General features: G+C 43.4%; 1 protein-coding gene across 43 annotated transcripts in view; it reads right to left on the bottom strand.

Moving 5' to 3' along the window:
* The window catches only part of R3HDM2 (R3H domain containing 2), a 165,870-nt gene extending 148,691 nt beyond the window's left edge, over positions 1-17,179 (bottom strand). For 31 of the 43 annotated variants that reach the window (XM_060195064.1, XM_060195066.1, XM_060195063.1 and 28 more), the window contains exon 1: positions 16,906-17,044. The gene's annotated coding sequence lies outside the window, so the exon portion shown is untranslated. Of the gene's footprint in view, positions 1-13,097; positions 13,143-16,291; positions 16,436-16,738; positions 16,816-16,905 lie in introns of those variants that run through there. The other 12 variants (XM_060195070.1, XM_060195076.1, XM_060195078.1 and 9 more) reach the window with 10 other exon arrangements.
* Between the last annotated feature and the right edge of the window lie 478 nt (positions 17,180-17,657).

The following is a 17,657-nucleotide window of genomic DNA, read 5'->3' as shown; positions in this document are numbered from 1 at the left end:
ACAGGGGTAATAGAAAAAATTTTAAGTATTTTTTAAATTTTTTTTTATATTTACTTATTTCCCTTTTGTTGCCCTTGTTGTAGTTATTGTTGTTGTTATTGATGTCATCGTTGTTAGATAGGACAGAGAGTAATGGAGAGAGAGGAGGGGAAGAAAGAGGGGGGAGAGAAAGACACCTGCAGACCTGCTTCATTGCTTGTGAAGCGACTCCCCCTGCAGGTGGGGAGCCGGGGACTCGAAACGGGATCCTTACGCCGGTCCTTGCGCTTTGCGCCATGTGCATTAACCCGCTGCGCACTGCCCAACTCCCCAAAATTTTAAATATTTTAAAGCAGGCACCAGGTGGTGGTGCACCTGGTTGGCACACATGTTACCTAGTGCAAGAGGCTGGGTTCAAGCCCTAGGTGCCCACTGTTCCTGCAGGGTAAAGCTTCTCAAGTAGTAAAGCAGTGCTGTAGTTGTCTATCTCTCTCGCTCTCATCTCCCCATCTCTTCTCAGTTTCTGTACCTATCCAGTAAAGTCTAGTGGCATAAAGTAAATAATACAATATTTTAACACAGGCTCCAGGCAGTGACGTATCCAGTTACGTGCACGTAGTACTAAGCACAAAAATCTGCACAAGGATACAGGTTCAAGCCCCTGCTCCCCACCTGCAGGGGGGATGCTTCACAAGTGGCAAAGCAGGTCTGCAGATATCTTTCTCTCTCCCTCTCTATCTACCCCTCCTCTCTCAATTTCCCTCTGTCCTATCCAATAAAATATAAAACTATGGGGAGTCGGGCTGTAGCACAGCAGATTAAGCGCAGGTGGCGCAAAGCACAAGGACCGGCATAAGGATCCCAGTTCGAACCCCGGCTCCCCACCTGCAGGGGAGTCGCTTCACAGGTGGTGAAGCAGGTCTGCAGGTGTCTATCTTTCTCTCCTCCTCTCTGTCTTCCCCTCCTCTCTCCATTTCTCTCTGTCCTATCCAACAACGACAACAACAATAATAACTACAACGATAAAACAAGGGCAACAAAAGGGAATAAATAAATTAAATAAATATTTTAAAAATATATATATATAAAAAACTATTGCCACCAGGAGCAGTGAATTCATAGTGCAGGCACCAAGTCCCAGTGATAACCCTGGAGGCAATATATAAATTTTAACACATTAACAGTATACCATTTTCCTTATAGCTTATTTATGTTTTAATATCAAAGTAATACATAGATAGACAGGTTTAGAGGATTTCACTTCCTATACAAAATGTTTTGTAGTAACTAGTACATTATCATTTCATGTAGAATTGGACCATAACTGATTATAGTATACCAAGTTTTAATTCTAAGGCTAATTCTATTTTGTATTTTCTTTTTCTTTTAAAGATTTTATTTATTTATTAATGAGAAATAATAGGAGGAGAAAGAGCCAGACATCACTCTCGTACATGTGCTGCCGGGGATTGAACTCAGGACCTCCTGCTTGAGAGTCCAATGCTTTATCCACTATGTCACCTCCCGGACCACCTATTTTAGATTTTCTAGAACACCAGACCTCATAAGTAGCAAAACTATAGTTCAATAGGAATGTTCAATATATTAGATTGAACAGTCACTACCTAACTTGTGTATTCACAACCTTACTTGACATAAGTCTCCTAGCCTATAAAACCAGTATTCAGATGAATGCAAACAGGTTTCAAAATATAAAAAAAGTCAAGTTTATAAGTATTTAGATAGAATTTTAGTTCAGACAACAGAACATATAGAGCAGGAAAAAAATTAAGTGACTATGCCACAGGAAAGGGAAAAAAAAACTTTGCTGAATGATAGTAAGGACAAAAAAAACTTAATTTTACCTCCATACATCATCAAGTTAAGGGGAAAAAATAGTGCCAATCGGGGCCAGATGGTGGCTCACCTGATTGAGCGCACCTGTTATAATGCACAAGGACCCAGGTTCAAGCCTCTGTCCCCACCTGCAGGGGGGGAAAGCTTCACAAGTGGTGAAACAGTGCTGCAGGTATCTGTCTTTCTATATCCCCCCTATCCCTCTCAATTTCTGGCTGTCTCTAACAAATTAATGAATGAATGAATGAATAAATAAATAAATAAATAAATAAATAAATAAATAAAACATTTAAAAAAATAATGTCAATCTCCTGTGCAGTGCCCATCCCCAGACAAGGTCGCCAAAGCTGCTTACAACTCACTTCATTCTGAGGAACAATTCAATCTAGACCTTCAGTCATCAAGACACAGGTCTGAGGTTAGACTCCACTCTCTTTCTTCCCTTGCTCTGCCCCTCCTTGGAAATAGTAGAATCCATAAAGATAGCAAGTAGATAATCAAGAATGAGAGGTAGTGCTCTTTTAAAGATATCATTCTCCACTGAAGGAATCGGGATTCCTTGCAAAAACTTATTCTGGTCTGGAACAAACAGAATCTGAAATATCAAGCAGGGGTAGATAGCAATAATGGTTATGCAAAGAGACTCTGATGCCGGGCCAGGTGGTATCACAGCAGGTTAAGCGCACATGGCACAAAACGCAAGGACCAGTGTAAGGATCCCAGATTGAGCCCCAGTCCTCCCCTCCCTACATGCAGGGCGGGTCACTTCACAGGCAGTAAAGCAAGTCTGCAGGTGTCTTATCTTTCTCTCCCCCTTTCTGTCTTCCCCTCCTCTATTTCTCTCTGTCCTATCCAACAACAAGGGCAACAAAAATGGGAAAAATGGCCTCCAGGAGCAGTGGATCCATGGTGAAGGCACCAAGCCCCAGCAATATCCCTGGAGTCAAAAAAAAAAAAAGAGAAGAGACTCTCATGCCTGAGGCTCTGAAGTCCCAGGTTCAACCTCCCGCACCACCATAAACCAGAACTGAGTACTGTCCTGGTAAAAAAAAAAATAATAAAAATAAAATCTAAAATATCTTGTATTGTGGTAGACTGTACGAATGTACACAAAACCTAACTAGCAATAAGTCAAAAGAACGTAGGAGTAGGTTTGAACTCCCATTGACCAAATTACGGTTTTAATACCAAGCACTGTATTTTTAATGTTGGTCATAATAGAGTAAACCTTTCTTTTTTTAAAGTACTTACATATTTTTTACTATTTTCATGTATTTACTTTCCCTTTTGTTGCCATTGTTGTTTATTGTTGTAGTTATTGATGTTGTCGTTGTTAGATAGGATAGAAATGGAGAGGACAGGAAGAGAAGGGGAGAGAAAGATAGACACCTGCAGATCTGCTTCACCACCTGTGAAGCAACTCCCAGGCAGGTGGGGAGCCGGGGGCTCGAACCCGGATCCTTACGCCAGTCCTTGCGCTTCCCGCCATGTGCGCTTAACCCGCTGCGCTACCACCGGACTCACTACTTAAATATTTTTTTAAAATCTAGCTCCCGGGGCGCAGGAGACAGCATAATGGTTATGCAAACAGACTCTCACATCTGAAGCTCCTAAATCACAGGTTCAGTTCCCCGCACCACCATAAGCCAGAGCTGAGCAGTGCTCTGGTGTTTCTGTGTCTCTCTCTGCATCTCTCTCAAAAATAAGTATTTTTTTAATTTAGAAAAATAAAAATAAATATATATTAAAACAAAAAAATCTAGCTACCCATGGCCTGGTGGTGGTGCACCTGGCTGAGCACACATTATAATGCGCAATGACCCAGGTTCAAGCCCCCGACCCCCACCTGCAGAGGGAAAGCTTCAGGGCTGCAGGTGTCTCTCTTTATCTCCCTTTCCTGTCTCAACTGCTGTCTCTAGCTAATAAATAAATTAAAAATATGAAAGATTTAAAATATATATAGCTCCCCCACCAAAGGACTTCTTTATAAAATGTCAACTAGGGGGGCCAGGCGGTAGCGCAGCGGGTTAAACGCACATGGCACAAAGCATAAGGACCAGAGTAAGGATTCTAGTTCAAAGCCCCAGCTCCCCACCTACAGGGGAGTCGATTCACTAGTGAAGCAGGTCTGCAGGTGTCTATCTTTCTCTCCCCTCTCTGTCTTTTCTTCTCTCCATTTCTCTGTCCTATCCAACAATGATGACATCAATAACAACAATAACTACAAAATGAAAAACAAGGGCAGCAAAAGGGAAAATAAATATTAAAAAATGTCAACTAGAAGATGTAGAAGGAACAGGGAAATCAGTACTTTGTTTTGTTTTTTAATATTTTTATTTATTATTGGGTAGAGACAGAGAGAAATTGAGAGAGGAGGGGGAGACAGAGAAGGAAAGATACAGAGAGACACCTGCAATCCTGCTCCCCCACTTATGAAGCTCTCCCACTGCAGATGAGGACCAGAGGCTTGAGCCTGGGTCCTTGTGCACTGTAATGTGTGCACTCAACTAGATGCTCCACTCATTCACTACCTGGACCCTGAAAACCAGTGCTTTGCAAACACCAATGTGAAAACTTACTCAGGCCAAGCAAGGGTCATCAGTAGATGTTAACAGCACCTGTTCATTTGTATGCATGTATGTATGTTTGTTTTTAACCAGAACACCACTCAGCTCTGGTTTAGGTTGGAACAGGGGATGAACCTGGGACTTCAAAGCCTCAGGCATTCACTATGCTATCTTCCCATCCTCAGATATTCTTTTGATGTTTTTGTTTCTTTCAGATAAACACCCATAAGTTGAATTACTAGATCACATGGTGGTTCCACTTTTAATTTTTTTCAGAAGCTCCATATTGTTTTTCCTTAGTGACTAGATCTATTTATATTCACTCCAACACTTCTTTCAAAAGGCCTAAGGAATTTTGTTAATCCTCTATGCTGTGAATTCATAGGGCTGGGTGTCAGCAGCTCAGGCTTCATTCTACCGGTTCTCATAAGCTGTGCTTCTCTGGATGAAGCAGGTTGGTGTTTCAATCCAACCCATGTACCTACCTTTCTTTTGGCTCCCCCAACCCCAGCCCCCATCATTTCCTTCATGCTTCAGGAAATTATCTCAACTCTTAGAGTGCTTACTATGTTCAACAGAAACACTAATTCTGGAGGCCAGGGATCTAGCTCACTTGGGCAGTGTGCTGCTTTGCCATGTGTGCGACCCACCACGTTGAAGGAAGCTTCAGTGCTGTGGTCTCTTTCATTCTCTCTCCCCCAGCCCCAGAAGTAGAAGGAGGAGGGGAGGAGGAGGATCAAGAAAACAGAAAAGCGCCAATTCTGTTGGCACGAATATTTCTCTTCACTTGTTTATAACAGCACCAACTATATGCTGGTTAACATTAGTCTTCCACTTTTGCCATGGTATATTTCTGAGACATCCCTTTTTAGTCAGTCCCCCAGCCCTATCGATATTATTACCTTTCTTTTTTTTTTAAGATTTTTAAAAAAATTTTTTATATATTTATTTTCCCGTTTGTTGCCCGTTTTATTATTGTTATAGTTATTATTGATGTTATCAATGTTGTCATTGTTGGACAGGACAGAGGAAAATGGAGAGAGGAGGGGAGACAGAGAGGGGGAAGAAAGATAAGACACCTGCAGACCTGCTTCACCACTTGTGAAGTGACTCCCCTGCAGGTGGGAAGCCGGGAGTTCGAACCCAGATCCTTACACGGTCCTTGCACTTTGCGCCACATGAGGTTAGCCCGCTGCGCTACCACCCGACCCCCTATTATTACCTTTCTTACAGATTTGTATTATGTGGCCAAAAGAATGACTCCACGTTTTCTAAAAAGATGTTGAAAACATACAGCAGGTGTCTTTCCTCTTTCACCTTGGTCATTTTGGCAAAATTACTGAAAGATGGTAGTGAAGGATTCCTTTTTTTCCAAAATCTTGCCAACATTTGTTGTTTATTCTTTTTTATAATAGCTATTCTAAGAAGTATCAAGAGATAGTGTTAATAATTTGGTTTTGAGCATCTGTCAGTCTTCTGAAAAATGTCTATGAAGTTCCTCTGTCCATTTTTTTAGTCTGGATTTTTTCCTACTGAGTTGTATGAACTTTAAGTATTTTAGATATCAACCCCTTATCAAAAATTATTTGCAGATATGTTCCTTCACTTACTCTGTTTCTTTTCATTTCTGTCAGCATTCCTTTACAGCGTAGCTTGTGTCTGATACATCCCCTGGTCTTTGGTTTTGCTTTCGCTGCTTTTGTTTTTGTTGTCAAATGCGAAAATCCCCAAGACTTATATCAATGAATTTACTACATGCTTTCTCTTAGTTCTGTGGTTTTTGTATCTTATATACAAGTCTTTAGCCCATTTTAAATAAAGTTTTGTTTATGGTAGCAAGATAGTGGTGTAGTTCTATTCTTTTGCATGCTTTCCCAACACCACTTATTGAAGAGACTGTTCTTTTTTTTTTAATATTTATTTATTTATTCCCTTTGTTGTTGCCCTTGTTTTATTGTTGTAGTTATTATTGTTGATGTCGTTGTTGGATAGGACAGAGAGAAATGGAGAGAGGAGGGGAAGACAGAGAGGGGGAGAGAAAGATAGACACCTGCAGACCTGCTTCACCGCCTGTGAAGCGACTCCCCTGCAGGTGGGGAGCCGGGGGCTCCAAACGGGATCCTGACGCCAGTCCTTGTGCTTTGCGCCACGTGCGCTTAACCCGCTGCACTACTGCCCGACTCCCAAGACTGTTCTTTACCCATTGTCTATTCTTGGCTCCTTTATTATAAGTTAATTGACAATATATGCACATCTAGGTTTATTTCTGAGCTGTCAATTCTGTTTCATGTTCTGACTTTTTGAATATAGTACCACACTGCTTTTATTACTATAGCTTTGTAATGTAACTTAAAGTCAAGGAATGTAATTTTTCCAGCTTTATCCTCCTTTTTTCAAGGTTGCTTTGGCTATTTGGAAACTTTGTGATTCCATATAAATTTGATAAGGACTGCATGGAATATATACATTGCTTTGGATATTGTGGAATTTTTGTTGTTCAAATAGCAAAGCATCTTTTCTCTTTTTTTCTTTCTGAAAATTAAAAAGAACGCAAAGCATTTCACCACCATTCATGTAGTTCATTCTTGCCTTTATTGTTCTTTGAGGTGCTAAAGATTATACCCAGAATCTCAGGCATCTAAGGCAGGTACTCTAATGCTACCTCCTAATCTGGTCTACCTTCCCAGAATCTTCCTTTCTTTCTTTCTTTTAAGCTGTAACATAAATAACATAAATTTCAGGTGTACAGAATAACTTAGTATGTATAGACAGTACATACTGACTGGCACAGTAAGTCCAATTAAAAACTGTCACCATATAGTTCTTTCATTTAAAAAAAAATTATTTATTCCCTTTTGTTGTCCTTGTTTCTTTTTATTGTTGTAGTTACTATTGTTGCCGTCGTTAGCTAGGACAGAGAGAAATGGAGAGAGGAGGGGAAGACACAGAGGGGGAGAGAAAGATAGACACCTGCAGTCCTGCTTCACCGCCTGTGAAGTGACTCCCCTGCAGGTGGGGAGCCGGGGGCTCAAACCCCGATCCTTATCATTGTGCTTTGCGCCACGTGCGCTTAACCCACTGCACTACTGCCCAACTTCCAGTTCTTTCATTTTTTTTTTAATAGAGCACTACTCAAATCTGATTTATGGAGGGTTCAGGAATTGAATCTGGGATCTCTAATGTACTATTTAGAACCATAATTTGTGTGTGTGTGATGAGGACTTTATTTTCTCCCTTTTGTTGCCCTTGCTGTTTTATTGTTGTTGTTATTAATGTCATTGTTGTTGGATAGGACAGAGAGAAATGGAGAGAGGAGAGGAAGACAGAGAGGGGGAGAGAAAGACAGACACTTGCAGACCTACTTCACTGCCTGTGAAGCGACTACCCTGCAAGTGGGGAGCCAGGGGCTTGAAACGGAATTCTTATGCCAGTCCTTGCGCTTAACCCACTGCACTTAATCCACTGCGCTACCGCCCAACTGTGTGATGAGGACTTTTTAAGATCTATTTATTCTCTTAGTGGCCAGGAGGTGGCACAGAAGTAGAACATAAGACTTGTAGGTGTGAGACCCTGGGTCAGTTTCTGGAATTGCACATGCAAGAGCAGTGCTCTAGCCTCTTTCTCTTCTTAAAAATCAACTATTTGGGACCAATAGTGGCACATACCTGGTTGACTGCACACATCACAACGTCAAAGGACCCAAATTCAATCCTCTGGTCTCCTACAGGGGAAGTTTCACAAGTGGTGAAACAGTGCTTCAGGTGTCTCTCTCTCCCTCTCTCTCTATACATATATATATATACATATATATATGTATACACATATATATACATATATATATGCACACACACACACATATATATATATACCATTCTCTCTCAATTTCTCTCTGTCTCTATCCAAAATAAATATTTTTTAAATTTTAAAGAGTAATTTTTGGGAGTTGGGCGGTAGCGCAGCAGGTTAAGCACAGGTGGCAGCAAAGTACAAGGACCGGCATTAAGGACCCCGGTTCAAGCCCTCAGCTCGCCACCTGCAGGGAAGTCGATTCACAAGCGGTGAAGCAGGTACGCAGGTGTCTATCTTTCTCTCCCCCTCTCTGTCTTCCCCTCCTCTCTCCATTTCTCTGTCCTATCCAACAATGATGACATCAATAACAATAATAACTACAACAATAAAACAAGGGCAACAGAAGGGAATAAATATAAAAAAAAAGAAATAGTACATTGAACACAAATAGTTTTACTTTTTCCTTTCCATTGGATACCTTTATTTTGCCTAACTGCTCCAATTAGAACTTCTAATATTAGTTGAATAAAAGGGACAAGGAAAAATTTTGTTTTTTTCACCAAATACAATGTTAGCTACAGGCTTGTAATACATGGCCTTTATAATGTAGAAATACAATCTCTTTATGTGCACTTTACAGAGTTCCCATTATAAATGGATATCAAAAATCTTCTATTGAAGTCATCATGATCTTTATCCTTCATTCTGTTAATGCAGTTATCACACTGATTTACAGATACTGAATGCTCCCTAATATAAATGGAATAAAGTCTACTTGATCATGGCATATGATCCTTTCAATTAATTATTATATTTAGTTTGCTAATATTCCACTGAAGAAATTTATTATATTCATCAAGGATAGTGGCCTGTAATTTTTTATTTATTTGTTTATTCCCTTTTTGTTGCCCTTGCTTTATTGTTGTAGTTGTTACTGTTGTTATTGATGTCGTCGTTGTTAGATAGGACAGAGAAATGGAAAGAGGAGGGGAAGACAGAGAAGGAGAGAGAAAGATAGACACCTGTATAGCTGCTTCACCGCTTGTGAGCGACTCCCCTGGAGGTGGGGAGCCAGAGCTCGAACTGGGATTCTTACTCTGGTCCTTGTGCTTTGTGCCACCTGCGCTTAACCCGCTACGCTACCGACCAACTCCCTGTAACTTTTTTTTTAAGTTTTTTATTAATTTATTTATTCCCTTTTGTTGTCTTTATTGTTTTACTGTTGTAGTTATTATTGTTGTTATTGATGTCTTTGTTGTTGGATAGGACAGAGAGAAATGGAGAGAGTAGGGGAAGGCAGAGAGGGAGAGAGATAGACACCTGCAGACCAGCTTTACCACCTGTGAAGCAACTTCCCTGTAGGTGGGGAGCCAGGGGCTCCAACAGGGATCATTAGGCCGGTCCTTGTGCTTTGCGCCACGTGCGCTTAACCTGCTGCACTACCGCCCTGTAACTTTTTAAATAGATTCTTGGTCCTGTTTTAATGTCAAAGTTATACCACCTTTGTGAAAATTTATTTAGAGCTGTTTGTTCCTCTTATTTCATGAAAGAGTCTAAGAAGGACTGATATTTTTCTTTTCTTTCATCTAAATAGATGAGAAACGGAAAAGGCAAGGCACCGTAGCACCAATTCACCACTCATGGAGTTTCCTACCTGTAGTGTTCCCAAGATATTTAACTTTTATTTAACAGAACTGGAGAATATTTCTGAGAGATTGGTGATTTTATCATGTTTAATACAGGCTGTCCTTTGAGGTACAGTTTGCTGTGACTGCCAAACATGTGTAAATATATCCCAGCCACATAAAAAGTATGCCAATAATTGCAGATACCTCTTTGTGTCTCTTCTATACTACCTGCAAAGTACAGGTGGAGTACAATATAGGAGCCAGTCTAGGTGGGGTAGGGAGGTAGTGCAACAGGTTAAGCGCACGTGGCGCAAAAACGCAAGGACCAGCTTAAGGCTCCAGTTCGAGCCCACGGCTCCCCACCTGCAAGGGAGTCGCTTCACAAGCAGTAAAGCAGGTCTACAGGTGTCTATTTTCTCTCCTCCGCTCTGTCTTCCCCTCTTCTCTCCATTTCTCTGTCCTATCCAACAATGACGACATCAATAAAAACAATAATAACTACAACAACAATTAAAAAAAAGTAACAAAAGGCGGGAAAAGCAAAAAAGAAGCCAATCTAGGAATCCACTTTGATCTCAAGTATTTATACTTCAAGTTAACAAATCTATAAAGGGGAGTCGGGCTGTAGCGCAGCGGGTTAAGCGCAGGTGGCGCAAAGCACAAGGACCTGCATAAGGATCCCCGTTCGAACCCCGGCTCCCCACCTGCAGGGGAGTCGCTTCACAGGCGGTGAAGCAGGTCTGCAGGTGTCTATCTTTCTCTCCCCCTCTCTGTCTTCCCCTCCTCTCTCCATTTCTCTCTGTCCTATCCAACAACGACGACAACAACAATAATAACTACAACAATAAAGCAACAAGGTCAACAAAAGGGAATAAATAAATAAAATAAAATATATTTTTTTAAAAATCTATAAAGAAGCATTATTGTAAACTAAACTAAAAAGAGATACCTCCAAAAGCTTCACCTATCTCTAAAAGCAAATATTCAACTCTATTTTAAAAATTAATGTTAAATTAGCAACCATGGCAAGACCATGAAGTGCAATGTTTCGAGATCCAGAAAGTGAGAATACAACTGAGGGGAAATACAGACGCCACCTGTATTAAGGCCTCTAAAAACAAGCACACCAACTATATTCAAACACATATACTCTTCCTCCTTGTAAGCTGGTAGCATATTCCATTTGGAGTCCTTTATGCAAACTTACAAGGAAGCATAGAAAACCCTTAAAACAGACAAGCAGGGGCAAGGTGATAGCCCAGTGCAATAAAGCAGAGGGCTTGTATACTTGAGTTTGATACCAAGCCCCCAGTATGCCAGAGCTGAGCAATGCTAGTGTCTGTATGTGTGTTCTCTCTCCATCTCTCTCATAAAAATATTAAAAAGTTTCACAACATTCTTTCCTCTGCACTACCTTGAAACGTGTATCAAAATAATTAAAATGCATCTTTTATCTCTTCCACAAAATCTGCTTTTTCCTAGAAACTTTTCTTGAGTTTATGAAGACACTTAGCAAAGAAAGAAGCTATGCTTCATTTAGAAACTGTTATGTACAACAAACGTGTACAGAATTCAGTATTAACTGTAAGAGATGAGGATATAATAAGGTGATGTTTTCCTTTCTGGGCCTGAGAAAAACTGCCCAGAAACCTTGTGAAAGAATTTTTTTTTCCTCCAGGGTTATTGCTGGGGCTCAGCGCCTGCACTATGAATCCACTACTCCTGGCGGTTATTTTTCCCATTTTGTTGCCCTTGTTGTTCTGCTTAATGTTGTTGTTATTGTTGTCATAGCTGTTGTTGTTGTTGGATAGGACAGAGAGAAATGGAGAGAGGAGGGGAAGACAGAGACGGGGAGAGAAAGATAGACACCTGCAGACCTGCTTCACCGCTTGTGAAGCGACTCCCCTGCAGGTGGGGAGCCAGGGGCTCGAACTGGGATCTTTACGCCGGCCCTTGCGCTTTGCGCCACGTGTGCTTAACCCGCTGCGCTACCACCCAGCTCCCGGTGAAAGAATTTTTAAAAAGACAACAGAGTGGTCCAGGAGATGCTGCAGTGGATAAGGTATTGGGACTCTTCAAGTATAGGGTCCTGAGTTTGGTCCCTGGCAGCATATGTACCAGAGTGATTCTGTTTCTTTCTCTCTCTCCTTCTTTCTCATTAATAAATTCTTGGGAGTTGGGCGGTAGCGCAGCGGGTTAGGCGCGCTTGGCACCAAGCTCAAGTACCCGCGTAGGGATCCTGGTTCGAGCCCCCAGCTCCCCACCTGCAGGGGAGTCGCTTCACAGGCAGTGAAGCAGGTCTGCAGGTGTCTTTCTCTCCCCCTCTGTCTTCCCCTTCTCTCTCCATTTCTCTCTGTCCTATCCAACAATGAACGACATCAACAATAACAATAATAACCACAACAAGGCTACAACAACAAAGGCAACAAAAGGGGGAAAAATGGCCTCCAGGAGCAGTGGATTCATGGTCAGGCACTGAGCCCCAGCAAAAACCCTGGAGGCAAAAATAAATAAATAATATCACCCACCTCCAACAAATCAAAGCTTAAAAAGGGGGTGGGGGCTATCAATCTACCTAATTTATGCCATAAACTTAAAAAACAGAAACTAGTAATATACCACTTTGGGGGGCCTGGTGGTGGCACACCTGATTAAGCACACACATTAACATGTACGTGGACCTGAGTTCAAGTCCCCGTGAACCACCTACAAGGGGAAACTCCATAAGTGGTGATACAAGCACTGCAGGTATCTGTCTCTCTCCCTATCTCCTCCTCCTCCTGTCAATTTTTCTGTGCTATCAAATAAAGGGGGGGGGAAAAAATGGCTACTGGGAGTGGTGGGTTTGTTGTGCAGGCACTGAGCCCCAGCAATAACCATGGTGGCAATAAAATACAAACACACACTTTTTTGTTTTTGCTTTATGCAGCCAGGATTTTTTTGCTGGTACTTTGTGTCTGCTTGATTTCACCATTCCCAGAGCACTTTTTTTTTTAGAGCACAAGCAACAGAGATAGGAGAAATATCACAACACCATTCCACCATTCATGCAGCTTCCCCTTTGCATGGTGCTTTCATGTGTTGGCTGACCGGCTTGAACCTGGTTCTTTACGAAGGGTAAATTGTGTGCTCTACTAGACAAGTATCTCCTGGCCCCTACTACTACACTTCTGATACTATTATTTTTCTGCACTAATATTATCAGAACCAGATCCAGCCTCATAGATGTAATATTCCCAATTCTCCCTCCCCACCCCCAAACCATTCTCTTAAATACCTGTAGCTTGGGAGTCGGGCAGTAGCGCAGCGGGTTAAGCACACGCTGCAAAACACAAGCACCAGCATAAGAATCCTGGTTCGAGCCCCCAGATCCCCACCTGGAGGGGAATCGCTTCACAAGTGGTGAAGCAGGTCTGCAGGTGTCTTATCTTTCTCTCCTCCTCTCTGTCTTCCCCTCCTCTCTCTGTCCTATACAACAACAACAATAGTAACTACAACAATAAAAAGGAAACAAGGACAACAAAAGGGAATAAATATTTTTAAAAATACCTGTAGCTTTCAATGTCCCAGCAAAGGTTCAAGCAAAAACCTACCTTTGCCACCTATAGTCCCATAAACTGTTGAAGGCACCATCCACCATTACAAGCACACATACACAACCTTTGCCTTCCTAAGTTGAAATATAGAAACCAGGAGGGCCCCAAAGAGCAAATCCACCTAGGTTATTCTAGCCAGAAAGTCAATGAAGAGAAGAAAAAGAAAAGGCACCAATCAAGAAGCAGAAAGGAAAACATAAATGAAGTATGACCCAGAGGGGGTGCTCCTTTTATCCTCAGACTATATAAATAGGCTTAGTTACTAAAAATATCCTATAAATTGGTTTTAAAGAAAAAAGATGCTCCTAAGAAGTGAACATTCCATCATTGTTAGAGAAAAATATTCTCAGAGTTTTCAATGTCTACTGTTCTCACTTGATTAGAGGGAAAGTCTCACTCACAAAACCAGTACTATAAATACTAACATCTTCAGTTTACTAAAAAAATCAAAATGGGACTTTCCTGCTCAGATATGAGCCCAAAGGGGGGGGGGGAGGGAATCTATATATATGGCACCTGTATTATCGAGGATGTAAACAAGCCTTAAGTGAAGAATTTAAAACAGTAGATTCAAAAGCTCCACGAGTGCTCAGATACTCTTCCTCTAAAACCAGCACCAAATATCTCTACACTCCCTGCCTTCAAAGTGCTGTTATTCGAGCCTTCTGTTGGGGCCGGCAGCAAATAGCTCACTTGGATATTATACTACTTAGCCATGTGTGACTCAGGATTGAGCCCGGCGCCCCACCACATAAAAGGAAGCTTCAGTGCTGTGGTTTCTTTCTTTCTTCCTTTCCTTCTTATCCTGGCCCCCCCCCCATCTCTATCTAAAATAATCATTTTTAAGACTTCTGTCAGTTAAAGGTAAAATGTGCCAAGAACTGACAGAAATACACATCCCGAATTCATCTTCAATTTACTAAAAAATTCAAAATGGGATCAGCCTGCTCAGTTATGAGTACCTTGCAAAATCCTAGTGAAAAATTCATTCCATACCTCCAAGGACAAGCAATCATGATCAGAAATCCATGACAATTGAATTGAATTCATAACAATTCAAGAATACAACGCCTATTTATACAGTTAGCATGTTTCTTGAGCTCTACTATATGTCAAGTGCTATGCTAAGTGCTAAGGACACATTAAGTAACAACAGTGTCTGCCTTCAAGAAGCTCACTTTCTAAAAGATCTGTTTCATATGAGATCCTTTCAGATGTAAGAAACAGACAGGAGCCAGAGCACTGGTCTGGCACACATGGTGCCAAGAATCTAACAGGTAGTCTCAGGATTCTAAGTCCACCCCTCTCCATCTCCACTGCAAGCTCACTTTCCTAATGGGGATTTAACTACACAGGCTGAACAGAAGTTAAGAAAACTTAAGCAGAGAAATAGAATAATTATGTAACTGGGGGGGGGGGGGGGGCTGCAATTTAAAATATAGCCCAAGAGGGGGCTGGGCAGTGGCGCAGCGGGTTAAGTGCACATGGCAAAAAGCCCAAGGACTTGCGTAAGGATCCCGGTTCAAGCCCCCGGCTCCCCACCTGCAGGGGGGTCTCTTCACAAGCTGTGAATCAGGTCTGCAAGTGTCTCTCTCCCCTTGTCCCCCTCCTCTCTAGATTTCCCTCTGTCCTATCCAACAACAGTAACAACAATAAACAAGGGCAACAAAAGGAAAAAAAATAGCCTCCAGGAGCAGTGGATTCCTAGCGCAGACACCAAGTTCCAGCAAGAACCCTGAAGGCAAAAAATAGATATAGATGACATAGCTAGATATAGGTATATAGATATAGATAATCTCCCAAAAGTGGCATTTGAGAGAAGACCTGGCTGAAGGTGAAGGGGATAAGGCTATGAAACTTTCTTTTTAATCCTTAATTATTCATTGCATAGAGACAGCCAGAAATCGAGAGGGATGGGGATGACAGAGTTAGAGAGACAGAGAGACATCTGCAGCACTGCTTCACCACGGGCAAAGCTTTACCCCTGCAGGTGGGGACCAGAGGCTCAAACCTGGATCTCTGAGTATTGCAACGTGTGCTCAACCATGTGCGCCACAGAAAAGGTGATCCAAGATGATCTGGGAAATGAGTGTATGGCCCCTAAGATGTTCAGTGTGTCTGGTGTACTAAAAGAGCAGCCTGGGGGCAGTAATAATATTGGGGTCAAAAGGCCGCTACAGATCTAGCTCTTCAAAGGCAAGTGAAAAGTCCGGTTTTTATCTTGAAAGAGAAAAGATGCCATCTTCTCACCTAATCTCTTTCCATAAAAACATAAATAAATAAAATACCACAAACCCTAGTTTTATATGGACAATTTTTGTAAATTTTTATTGCCAATTATCAAGATCTACAGTACAGATCAATATCAGGGACATGCAGACAGCAGTTAAAATTTAACAGTTCTTCAGACTTTCAAGAAAAATAAAAATGCATCTCTTCTTTCATTCCTGAGAACAGCAACAGGATATATATCTGAATTAATTTAACGGATCGCTCTCCATCACTATTGATTTAAACTAGTTTTTGTTTTGTTTGGATGCTCCATTTCCACAAAGGTAGAAAAATAGTGTTGGGGGGAGGGTTGGGGGAGTTTCTTAGAGAAATATTTAAAAAGAGGAGTCTCAAACTGATTGATGCCCGTTTGACTACTCAAAGATACAATGAAATATTAGGAATCTATCAAGCTCTTGAAGTGAACCTGTCACCTCCCTCCTCCCCTGTCTCCATGTTGCCTACCAACATCAGACAGGAATCGGTCTTCTGGATTTTACTAAAGTCTTTTTGAAATACACACACACACACACACACACACACACTCTCTCTCTCTCTCTCTCTCTCTCTCATCCAGCCGGACCCGAGTCTCAATTATTCACACCTTTAGCTCGATGATCCTGTGGGGTTGTTACTAGGTCATCCTTCAACACTGCTCAGGATCAATTCACTTGAAGGTAATAACCCTCCTGCAGCGTCTCTAGGCTAATGGTCAATGGAAATGCCTGCTCTACAGAAAGACCAAAATCTACAGGAGTTTTCGCGAGGCGTGTGAGTGAACTGCCCCCGGTGCAGGCCCGACTTTGATGCTCCCGAAACACCTCCCCATCTGCTCCAACTCAAACCCCCGCGCCCGTAGTAAGCGCCCCGGAAGCCGTGCACATCGTTCCCGGCCATTCTCACAGCTCCGAGGGAAACCGAGACCCGAGAAACACGTGAGCGAGTCCCTCCCGAGCTCGACCGGAGCGCCACAGAGTCTGGGTCCCACAGACAGGCCACAGGTGGCGGCGGCCCCCCGCCCTCCGGCCCGAGCCCCCTCCGCGCCTCTCGCCTGCTCGCCTCGGGGTCGTCCTTCCCGGGACCGCAGCCCCGACCCCGGCCCGGGCAGCTCCGGCGCGGGCACCTGAGGCCCGGCCCTCCGCCCGCCCGCGCGGCGCCACGCCCCCTCCCCACGGGCCGCCCGCGCCGCCCGCCCCCTCGGCCGGGAGGTGGCCTCACCTCACGCGGGCCGTAGCGGGGAGGGCGCCCGCGTCTCCGCCCGCCGCCCAGGCCCACGGCCGCTCGGCTGAGGCTCGGCCACCACGGCCGGCGGCGGCGCGCTTCTGGGGGCGGGCTCTTCTCCGCGGGGATTCCCCCGGGGCCCCGGGCGGGGGAGCGGGGGGACTGGGGCGGGGGAGGGAAAGGGGCCTGGGAAGGAGGGGGAGCAGGGGAGAAAAGGGTGGAACCAAACCCGGAAAGGGAGAAGAGGGGGGGGGGAGCAGAAGGGAAAGAAAAGGCCAAGAGTCCGCCCCCCTCTGCGGCCTGCGCGCGACGTCACCACGTCGGGCGTCGTCGTCAGCGCGTCCTGCGCCCCGCGCGTCCCCGCTGCCTGTGTGCCTCTCGGGTCCTGCCGACGCCCCCTACCTGCTGGCGCCCCCGGCCGGCACAAGCTCTGCCCTTGGACGCACACTGCGCAAGCAGTCGTCCCCTTTGACGCTCCCCTTGACTCAGGGCTCAGGCCACCTGTTCAGATCCACTGGGAGCCTCGGTCCATCTTAATCCCAATAAGTCTCCCAGATTCACCCAACATTTGGAGAATGACTTGACTGTAAGGTGACTTCAACACTTGCAAAATAGATTTTCACATTAGACCAGTAACTGCTGCACCCAAAATAAAACATAACGTGCAGTGAATTTATTTGTGGTATATATATGGCAAAAGATCACGTGGCCTGCCTGGGAGATGACTGCAATGGTAGAGGGTTGAATTT

This window comes from Erinaceus europaeus, chromosome 7 (genome assembly GCF_950295315.1).
Source record: "Erinaceus europaeus chromosome 7, mEriEur2.1, whole genome shotgun sequence".
NCBI lineage: Eukaryota > Metazoa > Chordata > Mammalia > Eulipotyphla > Erinaceidae > Erinaceus > Erinaceus europaeus.
Note: the sequence above shows the minus strand (reverse complement) of the source record. Positions and strands in the feature narration are given on the sequence as shown.